This window comes from Euprymna scolopes, chromosome 29 (genome assembly GCF_053919585.1).
Source record: "Euprymna scolopes isolate OS-2025 chromosome 29, ASM5391958v1, whole genome shotgun sequence".
Lineage (NCBI taxonomy): Eukaryota > Metazoa > Mollusca > Cephalopoda > Sepiida > Sepiolidae > Euprymna > Euprymna scolopes.
The window spans coordinates 36,931,617-36,944,196 of record NC_136510.1 but is presented as its reverse complement, the minus strand read 5'-3'; the positions used below and the strand labels follow the sequence as shown (position 1 = coordinate 36,944,196).

The window sequence follows — 12,580 nt, the reverse complement described above, 5'->3', positions numbered from 1 at the left end:
TCTCTATTAATCTCTATTTGTGCATCAAATTAATATCCTAATACTTAGTCCGCTCCACGTTCTCATAAAGGCCCATGCAAAATTTCAGCCAGATCGGCTCAGTAGTTTCTGAGAAAAAGTGGAACGGACAGACAAATAGACAACGAGAAAGATAATATAAAATATTGTAGCCAGTTATAAGTGGGCAAACGTTTTTGAATTAGAACAAGTGCTTTAGGCCAAACTTCTAGAGTAAAGATGTGATTTTGGTGACTGCATTAAACACTAATCCTTAACTGGACATCGAACGGATACCAGATTACTTAGTTTGCTACACCTTATAACAAAGGTCGATAAAAATTTTCGTCCAGATAGGTCCAACACACACACACACACATATATATATATATAGCTGTGTTGCAACTGTCAACGAAGCTTTGGTTGGGTAAACAGATGTGCATACATCCCAACTGAAGGTAAGCAAAGAAAAGATGGACAGAGAAAAAAAAAAAAAAATGGAATGACTTTGTCAAAGACGACCTCAAACAATGGCACACTAAAAACCAACGTAAATGATAGTTTCAGGGAGAAATGAACTTTGTGCCGCAAAAAAAAAAAAAAAATAATAATTAAATAAATAAAAACAAAAAATACAATATTGCACGGAGCGGAGGTGAAGATGCTCTTGAAGATACTTTTTCCCCCCAGAGTGTGCGTGCGCACGCGCGCACACACACACACACACACACACACACACACACACACACACACACACACACACACACACACACACAATAATTTTGAGGAATCCCCCTCATTTTCATAAGTAGCAAGGACTGACTTGCATCTGATCTATTGCTAATGTTGCTGGAAAAATGATTGGCTAATTCTACTGTGCCAGGAAGTATCTGCCACCAGGTGCAATCTTCTGATATGAGAGTCAAATACATCAAGATGGAGTACTCTCATCACATCTGGGGAAGTGTCACTCAATGCATCTTCCTGCCTTGACAGAGTACAAAATAGACTTCGCAATCCAGTGGAGGATAATGTTTTCTTTCTCCTACAGCGTCCTTCTCACAGAAAATACGTTGCTAGACTTTCCAACTTTATCTTTATTTCCATAGAAGATATTTGACTGGACTTTGACTCCTCTGTGCAAGGCATTCATAGCAAGAACTAGTGTTACTACTACAACTGGAAAGATTTTTCCTTTCTTCGTTTATGTACCTAGTGTCAAATAGAATTTCCTTGAATCACGTTTCTTTCCAAGAACTTCCTATCTGTAGAACACATCATAAAACCACTTCCCTACAGCCTACAACATGGCCATCCAATGTCAACAAATAAGCGTCATAAACAATCTCCATAAGTAATCCAACTTTAATTTATTTATTGCGGACTATTATTCTCATCTTAGTTTTTATTTGATGTGGATAATAATCCGCAATAAATAAATAATCCTCATCTCAATAATGAATTCCAATTTAAATGACATAATATATATAATCCAACTTTGCTCATTCCATTGATCGTTTGTAATTTTCAATATTCTTTAGCATTAAACTGACAATTGCCCACCTCGTGAACCCTTATTCTCGAGTGGCTCTTAGCTTTGATAAGTGGCGTTTCATTAGAAAAAAGTAATTGTTCCTGCAGAATCAGTTTTGCAGAGTTTAGACCCAACCTCAAATTTATTTCACCCAATTAAACGCTGGGAAAAGTACGAGGTAAACAGACTTCGAAATCTAGCGAGTGATGTTCTTTTCTTCAGCCTACTATATTTTTCTCAAAAAAAAGTTGCAAGTCTTTCTGCTCTATCCTTATATTCATGACAGGTGCTTGACTGAAGCCTCAATCTACGGTAACCCCTATAAAGCATTCACAACAAACACTCGTCTAGCTACAACCACTATTAACAATTATCCTTAATCTCTTTTGGGCCTCCATGAGGAAGTATGTCGCACAACGACCTTTCAACTGGTATGGCCACATCATCCACCGTGAGTTATCCGAAACGTTCCAAAGTGTGTCTAACACTGACCTCAATGGCCCAACTCCACGTGGTAGAATGCTTAAGACATGAAGTGAATCAGTTGATGATGACCTGACCCTGGCATGCAGCACCAGCAAAATGGCAACAGACAGGAAAAGTTGGAATTCATTCACAAAATGCCTAACATCAAACATGAGACAGGAAGATGAAAACTGAAAATAATCGACATCATATTTCTTTGTCTGTCTGTCTATTCCACTTTTTGTCTGAAAATACTGGGTTGATTTCGATGAAATTTTGTATGGACCTTTGCACCAATCTAAATATTACGGTATCCGTTCGATGCACAATTAGGGATTAATATAGACTAGTATTTAATGCGAAAAAATGAACACAAAGTTAACCATATTCAACCATCAATTTGCTATTAAATCACTCATTCTAAGTCAATGGGCTATAACTTTTGCCAGTTTTTAACGCGCTAAAAATACTTTATATCATAACTGTCTATTTGTCCCATTTTTAGCCCATTAAAAACGGTGTAAAAAGTTTAGTCATGTAATAAAAAAAACCTACAAACTCGTGGAGTTTTTTTTTTCTCACATTGAGAAAGAAGAGACATTAAACCTGTATTTGTGGTTGTCAGTATACAATCTCGTTTTTGCTATTTAATCCGTAGTTGGAGGGAAGATATATGGGCTCATACCTTTCCCCTCCAAAGATATCAGTGAAAACGATGCCCTGACAAAACTTCAAACTCAGCACACTACATCAGCAATAAATCGAATCACATATTCTTATCAATATGCTAAAATGATTTTTTTTTTTAAAATCTGATGAACTGGAATCAAATACGGATCTCGTAGAAAATTATTGACGACAAACGATTGACTACTTTATATATATATACCTATAAAGTCGAGTTTTTTTTTCTCTCTTGCTCTGACATTGATATTAAAAGCCTACTTTTTGTATTTAAAAATTAAAACAAACTCAATATACTCAGTCATGGATATGTGAGCGACTATATGAAGGTTAACTTATTTGTATATTCTTAAAAAAAAGTGTTAATTACTTATTCATTTTTATGTTTTTTTTATGTGATTAGTTTCATCTCACTGTTACACTGAATTCTATTTATGCATAGTTTCTACATTTTGCATACGCATGTAGAATTTAAGATGAAAACTTTATAGCACACAGAAATATATATATAAGTGACCTTATCGGTGTGTGTGCAAAAAAATCTCTACCATACTCCTTTCTGAATATTTGATCCAGAGTGTTGAAATTTGTTATATATATATATATATATATATATGGTATTTGGAATTGTAACACACTTTCAGTTTGGTTGTTAGCTAACAAAAATTACTGTTAAGGGGTCAAAATTGAAAACAAAATAATTGACCTTGGTAGGGTAAGTCGAATTAAACATTACTTCTGTTAATTTTGTACATGCTCAAACCTAAACATTCATAGCTCAAAGACGCTTACTTTTCAACTTTCCATATCCATCTGTCAAAAGCTCGGACAGTAACGACGCTGGAGAGATAAATAACGACCAAGGCTGGAACGCTAAATGCTGATTTCCATTCTAGAGAATAGTACCCAAGTCATTAATTTTTATAACTTTATAATTTTTATTATATATTAGATAATAATCGATAGAGAATTGGCTCTATGATAATAAAAAAAAAATCTGCATTAATGAAAATATATTTAGGTGCATTTTACGATCAGGCAATGTCGGGCAGCCCACTAGTATTTTAAAAGTTTAGAGATAATTTCGTTTGAATATATATTGAATTGCCTCTCTTAGTTATTTATACAGATGTTTAAATATGTGGATAACACTAAGATATTAAATGAAAAACATAACTGATGTCCCCCCCCCCGCCTCCCAAAGCGACATTCTCCCTAGGTGGGTTGAACTAGCTTCCTCCTTTGGAGAAAATCTCATGTCAATATGGAATTCACAAGAGATACCCAGTTACATGTATATCCTTGCCAAGGAAAGTGACAATGTTAAGTTTCTGCATAGAGGTATCGACATCCTATGTACAGCACTTGGTATTCCCAAACTGCCACTTATCTGGTACTCATCAGGTTCAACATTTGTTTAGCTTCATTGATCTAACGAGAACCAGTTTGTTAACGTGATTATTCCATATATAAAAACTTATGTGAACTATATTTGATAGTTTTTCTTTTATCGCTTACTCGTTATTTAAGCATTTAATTCTTTATTATTATAATAAACTATTACTCATTTGGGGCGACATCATAAGTAGCTCTCCACACGATCGAGCCTTGAAGTCTGCATGAGACGCAGCTATTTAATTTCTTTGATAGACATTCATTTAGTTTGTGAGTAGCACTTGTTAAAACAGCTCAAATATAAAAGTCTTATTGTTTTTTTTTTGTTATATAAATTAAGTGTTATTTTAGATCTAAGTGCCTTCAAGTGACTGCATTTTAATTGTTTTAATTTTTGCTCCAATTTGACGAGAAATATCAAATGACTTCAAATTTTCAGACATTTTCATGATAAAAAAAAAAATAAAAAGCAATAAAGCAACATTTTATAATTGATTTCAAAAGGAGTGTGCTGGAAAGGAAAGATACACTTATCAATCCTGGGGGTGGGGGAGGAGAACAAAAACAAAAAAGCAAAACTATATTAATTTTAATTAGCGAAACTGGACATTCAACAGTAATTTCTACCTCAATCTGTATAATTTACTACAACTACTAAAACTACTAATAATAATCCTTTTAAAATAAGGTCTGTCAGGTCAATAATATCTTAAAGATGTACTCTTCTTTCATAAAAATTGTTATTGTCAGCTAAAAAAAAATTCTCTAAATAAATAAAACGAATACCTCTCTTTAGTTATTAATTTAAAATGGTAGCCATTTATTTATTTTTAATAATAAATATTCTGTGTATTAATTTTTTTGCAGACTTCTCATCTTCATAGTTGTCGTTATGTCACTACGTTTCGGCCAACTAATCTTCTGGCCTTCTTCAAGAGGTTAATTGCGACGGGATATGAACGTTGAGTCTTGTACCTGTATTCCCAGTAATTACTGCCTTCCATAGTTATTGTTGCCGTCTCACGAAGTTTCAGCCAATTAATCCTATTTGGATAGGATTGAAACCATTATCTTAAGGCAATGCTCACCTGAAATTGCAGATTCAACACCTCTATCCACGGTCCCAGGTAAGCATTGTCTGAAGATAGCGGTTTCAATCCTACCCAAAACAGGCCAAACGATTATTTGGCCAAAACATGGTGAGACAACAACAACTATGGAAGGCAGTAATTACTAGGGATACAGTTATAAGACTCAGCATTCCTATTCTGTTGCAGTTAATCACTTGATGAAGGTCGGAACATAATGAGACCACTATGAAGATGAAAGCCTGCAAAAAAAAAAAAAAAAAAAAATGAACACAAATTATGAAGCCTCATCTCAAAGGATCAAAAAAAAAAAAAAAAAAAAAAAAATCTATCTCTTCTTACCGTAAAAATAATTGTAACATAAAACGAATATAACTTTTTGAAATGTATTTATTTAAAACTGTTTTAGTCCATAGAACTACAATTTGCTTTTGTAACAATTCATTCTAAAATTTGTAAGACTTTTTTTTTTTTTTTTACCTTAGCAATGAAAGGAAAAAGGGAGGGACAGAAGGAGAGAGGGAGGGGCAGAAAGAGGGAGGGAGAGGCAGAAAGAGAGAGGGAGGGAGAGGCAGAAAGAGAGAGGGAGGGAGGGGTAGAAAGAGAGAGGGAGGAAGGGGTAGAAAGAGAGAGGGAGGGAGGGGCAGAAAGAGAGAGGGAGGGAGGGGCAGAAAGAGAGAGGGAGGGAGGGACAGAAAGAGAGAGGGAGGGAGGGACAGAAAGAGAGAGGGAGGGAGGGACAGAAAGAGAGAGGGAGGGAGGGACAGAAAGAGAGAGAGAGGGAGGGACAGAAAGAGAGAGGGAGGGAGGGACAGAAAGAGAAAGAGTGAGAGAGAGCGAAAGGGGGAGAACGATCTAGGGAAAAAGAGAAAGGGGACAAAACAGAGACAGAAAGAGCGAAAAAGACAGGGAAAAACGAGCAAGAGAGATACATAGAGAACAAAAGAAAGAGCAAGAGAAAGAAAGAGATAAAAAGAAAGAGAAAGAGGGAGAAGGAGCAAAAGAAACAAAGATACAAAGAGAGCAAGGGAAAAAGAGTGAGGTGAAAGAGTGAGAAAAAGAGAAAAGAGAAAGGGAGAGAGAGAGATACAGACAGACAGACAGGCAGAGATAGAGAGAGAGAGAAAGAGAGAGAAAAGAAAAATAAACAAGAGAAAAGAATATTGGAAAAAAAATGGGAGAAATGAAAGAAAACAATTTACCCTGGGTATTGAGGGGAGATGTCTTTATACATAATTGCATGGAAGTAGTCCATTAAGGCTGTCCAGCTTTCACGATCATTAACTCCCATTTGAATTCTAACCCTTAATCGTAAATGTATAAATAATTAGCACAGTCACCAATTATCCATCCACTTTTTTGTCAGTTCTTTTTTCTTCTATGGGAAGAAAGGTGGCTTTTCAGGATTTGGCCTTTCAACTTGCAGGGATTCTCATCTTTTGGAGATTATGAACACTATAGTTGTCCTCCATCCAGAGGTGGGGTAAGAGAGGAGAGAGAAGGAATGATTCAGCCTAGCCGTTTCATAATTGAAGCTTCACAAATAAAATTTGATATTGACAATCGTCATTTTGAAGGCAAAATCAGGTCAAGTTTCTCGGTGATTAGAAATTATACTTTATAGGGTTTCTTCTGGATACTAGAGAAGGTAACCTAGCTGAGAAAAACCTGAAAAATCTCTACCTGATGCCTTTTTTTTTATATTTATTAACTACTTTTGATAGCATCCATAAAAAGGACAAATACAGCATTAGCGAGGTTTGAGAATGTTGTGTGGGCGTAGAGAATAAAAGGGGTCATTATAAATGGAATACAAATAAGCTTCCAGTAATAAATCTGAACCTAAGAAGGTCATAAAAAGATTATTTCGATGGAAATGTATGAAAAAGATTCATTGAAACCTAGCAAAAGAGAAGAGCAATTATAAATTCCACAAAAAGGATATTTATTAACAGTAACTTAAGTGTCCAATAGTTTCTCATTCGAATGTGCGTGTATTTGTGTGAGTGAGAGTTAAAGAAAGGAAAAGAATTAAAAATGGGGAGAGAGAGACACACAGAGCAAGAGCGCGCGCGAGAGAGAGACACACAGAGCAAGAGAGAGAGAGACACACAGAGCGAGAGAGAGAGAGAGAGCAAGCGCGCGTGAGCAAGAGAGAGAGAGAGAGAGCAAGCGCGCGCGAGCAAGAGAGAGAGAGAGAGCAAGCGCGCGCGAGCAAGAGAGAGAGAGAGCAAGCGCGCGAGAGAGAGAGAGAGAGAGCAAGCGCGAGAGAGAGAGAGAGAGAGCAAGCGCGCGAGAGAGAGAGAGAGAGCAAGCGCGCGAGAGAGAGAGAGAGAGCAAGCGCGCGAGAGAGAGAGAGAGAGCAAGCGCGCGAGAGAGAGAGAGAGCAAGCGCGCGAGAGAGAGAGAGAGAGAGCAAGCGCGAGAGAGAGAGAGAGAGAGAGAGAGCAAGCGCGAGAGAGAGAGAGAGAGAGAGAGAGCAAGCGCGAGAGAGAGAGAGAGAGAGAGAGCAAGCGCGAGAGAGAGAGAGCAAGCGCGAGAGAGAGAGAGAGAGAGAGAGCAAGCGCGAGAGAGAGAGAGAGAGAGAGCAAGCGCGAGAGAGAGAGAGAGAGAGCAAGAGCAGGAGCGAAAGAGAAGGAGCGAAAGAGAAGGAGCAGAAGAGAAGGAGCAGAAGAGAAGGAGCAGAAGAGAAAGAGCAGAAGAGAAAGAGCTAAAGAGAAAGAGCGAAAGAGAAAGAGCGAAAGAGAAAAAGGGAAGAGAAAAAGAGAAAGAGCGAAGAGAAAAAGAGAGCAAAGAGAAAAAGAGAAAGAGCGAAGAGAAAAAGAGAAAGAGCAAGAGAAAAAGAGAAAGAGCAAGAGAAAAAGAGAAAGAGCAAGAGAAAAAGAGAAAGAGCAAGAGAAAAAGAGAAAGAGCAAGAGAAAAAGAGAAAGAGCAAGAGAAAAAGAGAAAGAGCAAGAGAAAAAGAGAAAGAGAAAAAGAGAAAGAGAAAAAGAGAAAGAGAAAAAGAGAAAGAGCAAGAGAAAAAGAGAAAGAGCAAGAGAAAAAGAGAAAGAGCAAGAGAAAAAGAGAAAGAGCAAGAGAAAAAGAGAAAGAGCGAAAGCGAAAGAGAAAGAGCGAAAGCGAAAGAGAAAGAGCGAAAGAGAGAGCGAAAGAGAAAGAGCGAAAGAGAGAGCGAAAGAGAAAGAGCGAAAGAGAAAAAGAGAAAGAGAAAAAGAGAAAGAGCAAGAGAAAAAGAGAAAGAGCAAGAGAAAAAGAGAAAGAGCAAGAGAAAAAGAGAAAGAGCAAGAGAAAAAGAGAAAGAGCAAGAGAAAAAGAGAAAGAGCAAGAGAAAAAGAGAAAGAGCAAGAGAAAAAGAGAAAAGAGAAAGAGCAAGAGAAAAAGAGAAAGAGCGAGAGAAAGAGAGAAAGAGCAAGAGAAAGAGAGAAAGAGCGAAAGAGAAAGGGCGAAAGAGAAAGGGCGAAAGAGAAAGGGCGAAAGAGAAAGGGCGAAAGAGAAAGGGCGAAAGAGCGAAAGAGCGAAAGAGAAAGGGCGAAAGAGCGAAAGAGAAAGGGCGAAAGAGCGAAAGAGAAAGGGCGAAAGAGCGAAAGAGAAAGGGCGAAAGAGCGAAAGAGAAAGGGCGAAAGAGCGAAAGAGAAAGGGCGAAAGAGCGAAAGAGAAAGGGCGAAAGAGCGAAAGAGAAAGGGCGAAAGAGCGAAAGAGAAAGGGCGAAAGAGCGAAAGAGAAAGGGCGAAAGAGCGAAAGAGAAAGGGCGAAAGAGCGAAAGAGAAAGGGCGAAAGAGCGAAAGAGAAAGGGCGAAAGAGCGAAAGAGAAAGGGCGAAAGAGCGAAAGAGAAAGGGCGAAAGAGCGAAAGAGAAAGGGCGAAAGAGCGAAAGAGAAAGGGCGAAAGAGCGAAAGAGAAAGGGCGAAAGAGCGAAAGAGAAAGGGCGAAAGAGCGAAAGAGAAAGAATAAGAGCGAAAGAGAAAGAATAAGAGCGAAAGAGAAAGAATAAGAGCGAAAGAGAAAGAATAAGAGCGAAAGAGAAAGAATAAGAGCGAAAGAGAAAGAAGAGCGAAAGAGAAAGAGCAAGAGCGAAAGAGAAAGAGCAAGAGTGAAAGAGAAAGAGCAAGAGTGAAAGAGAAAGAGCAAGAGTGAAAGAGAAAGAGCAAGAGTGAAAGAGAAAGAGCAAGAGTGAAAGAGAAAGAGCAAGAGCGAAAGAGAAAGAGCAAGAGTGAAAGAGAAAGAGCAAGAGTAAAAGAGAAAGAGCAAGAGTAAAAGAGAAAGAGCAAGAGTGAAAGAGAAAGTGATCAAAATAGCGAGGACAAGAGTGATTGAGAGGAAAACAGTAATAGAAAAGGAAAAGGAGAGAGAGAAAGAAAGAGAAAAAAAAAATGACAGAATCCAAATGTTAGGAAAACTGAGGATGTCTGTAGATATATCACAGGAAGTGTCATTCAAGGTTCAGGCCAGATAAATACGGGAAAGAGGAGGAAGTCTAACACATTTTGCAAGAAGAAAAAATAAAATAAATACTATTAAGATTCAAAACGATTGCTTAAAATAAACTTTGTAAAGATATACTAATAAAAAATAAAAAGTTTTGAGAAACATTTATAAACACAGTGGCAAAACGATAAAATACGGAAACTAAAATAAACAAGCGTTCTTGACAATTCAAACTTTTTTTGCTTTCGCATAGAGGATTCGAAATTGTATGACGCCCACACGAAAGCACAAAATTTCATTCAAACTTTCAAAGAGGTACACATGGTTATACAAAAACTGATTAGATAAGAAAAAAAACCAAAAAAAACATGTAGACTAAACTACAAAAACAAAAAAACATGTAGACTAAACTACAAAAACAAAAAAACATGTAGACTAAACTACAAAAACAAAAAAACATGTAGACTAAACTACAAAAACAAAAAAACATGTAGACTAAACTACAAAAACAAAAAAACATGTAGACTAAAACAAAACAAAAAAACATGTAGACTAAAACAAAACAAAAAAACATGTAGACTAAAACAAAACAAAAAAACATGTAGACTAAAACAAAACAAAAAAACATGTAGACTAAAACAAAACAAAAAAACATGTAGACTAAAACAAAACAAAAAAACATGTAGACTAAAACAAAACAAAAAAACATGTAGACTAAAAAAAACATGTAGACTAAAAAAACATGTAGACTAAAAAAACATGTAGACTAAAAAAAACATGTAGACTAAAAAAACCATGTAGACTAAAAAAAACATGTAGACTAAAAAAACATGTAGACTAAAAAAAACAAAAAAACATGTAGACTAAAAAAAAAACATGTAGACTAAAAAAAAAAACATGTAGACTAAACTACAAAAACAGCATGAATAATTTTCATACTAACAACAGAAAGAGTTTCATTGGACTTGTCGGTTTGTATGTAAACCCCTTTGGTATTATTTGATGTAGAAGCACAAAATACTAGGGTCGGGCAATATTAAAGTAATAAAGACATTTAAAAAAATCAATTTCGGGGCTGAAGATTCATTACTAGATACGACTTGAAAACAGAGATCGTATTAATGTCTAATCAATTGTAGTTCATGCTGGCACATGTAATAGATCAATATTTTTACATTTTAAATACACCGGAAGTATAAAAACACTAACGACATTTAAAAAGACAAAGATCTTTTTTTTTTCAAAAATTGACAAATAAATTCAAATATTTCAGTCGTAATCAGACTTTCCTCAGTCAACGAGACATTTTTTTCTTTTCCTCGTTGTCGGTCGTTAACGGCGACTGCTTGCAATTGACGACACAAATTCTCTTGTAGATACAGCAAAAATGGTATGTTCAATTATTGTTCGCGCTGGCACATGTATTAGTTAATATATCGAATTTCTAGTAAATAAAAGTAACGTGCCTTTAACCCATGAAAAAAATAAATACCCTCATTAAGAAATATTCACCAAAAATCAGAAAACCTGATCAGCTTAATATTCCTTTGCAAAATTCATTACTTGAAATACTTGAAATATTAATTTTCAAATAAATATTTTCTTTATCATAACTTTGCTGTAAACGCGAGACAAAATCTTTCTCATTTATTCACATAGATAAACATTAACATGGTAATTTCGATAACGTGACGTAAAGAAACGGAGAAAAACAAGAAATGATTTTTTTTTTCATTGTCACTTTATGAATCAACTTGTAGGAAATCAAGCAAGTACGTCTAAGCAACGAAGTAGTTGAACACAAATTTATCTTTTTTTTTTTTTTTTTTTTTTTTTTTTTACAAAGGCATCACCACATTATCAAGGCCCAGAGGCCACTCGAGGATAAGGGTTAAAGAGTGTACAGTAGAAGTTGGTCAATATAGTAATCATTAGTAATGAAAATTTGGTAAATTTAATAACTTATATGGAACGGCTCATCAAGAACTTATTTACCTTAGACTTGAACACAACCATATTGTAGTCAGCCGGAAAGCAGGAAAACGGAAGACAATTCCACAGGCGTGCAGTTCTAAGAAAGAAGCTTTGTTCATGGAATCTATGTTTAGGTTTAGGCACAGATAAAGAGTGGGGGAAATTATTGATAGTGTTTACAGCTAGACGAGTGTTTCTTGTGAAAGTTTGGCGAGGGGGGACCATAGATTGAAGCTCAGTTGAACACTTTCCATGAAAATAACGATACATCAGAGACAAACTCTATAAACGTGAAAGTGTGTGTGTACATTTCCCTACACAATAACTCAATTTTCAGTCTGCAGACTCAAAATTTGATATACAGGGTACTGAGATTTGGGAAACTCTAACCCGTTTTCGGTCAGAAATTTGGCTATTAAGGGATCAAAGTTTACCAAACTCCGACAATTTTGAGTATAAACACTTAAAATTTTAGATATAGGTTCCAGTGACATGGATTTAACTTAACTTGATTTGAGCCCAAAACAATAAATGTTAGGGGGTTATAATGGGGGGCAAAGTATATTAAAAAAAAAAAAAATAAATAAATGACGTCTGCGGTCTCTACCAAATTACTCGGAAAATTTCTGGTCTAAACATTTGAAATTTTACATAAAGGGTATTCAGAGATAGGGCAAGGTTTTTAATCGGTTTGGATCGAAAATTTGAGCTACCAATATATAAATGTATGCATGTTTGCATGTCTGCCTAAAACTTTCGACAGGCGACGGATTTTCACAAGATTAGTATCGTTTTGAAGCACGACTCTTCAGACGACAAATACCGAAAAATTGGCAAAAAAACATTAATTTCTTCACCCTCAGCTGGGCACTTTTCTATAGGGAGGGGTTGCTTTTTTCGGCAATATTTTCGAAAGTCATCCCCTCTTTTCGATTGTCTAGCCTTAATTTAAACCTACGTCACTTCCGGTTTGGCGGTGGTCGTAACAGCAAAGACGTCACTTTTTCCCCCCATATTCTT

At 36.2% G+C, this 12,580-nt stretch overlaps 1 protein-coding gene and 1 long non-coding RNA gene across 11 annotated transcripts in view; one reads left to right on the top strand and one right to left on the bottom strand.

Annotated features, from left to right (window-relative positions):
- LOC145252590 (cysteine and glycine-rich protein 1-like) overlaps positions 1–12,580 on the bottom strand; it is a 390,115-nt gene that overhangs the window by 216,767 nt on the left and 160,768 nt on the right. The gene's annotated exons all lie outside the window — the stretch shown is intronic.
- Positions 1–12,580, top strand: part of LOC145252593 (uncharacterized) — a 41,978-nt gene that overhangs the window by 8,584 nt on the left and 20,814 nt on the right. The window lies entirely within an intron of this gene.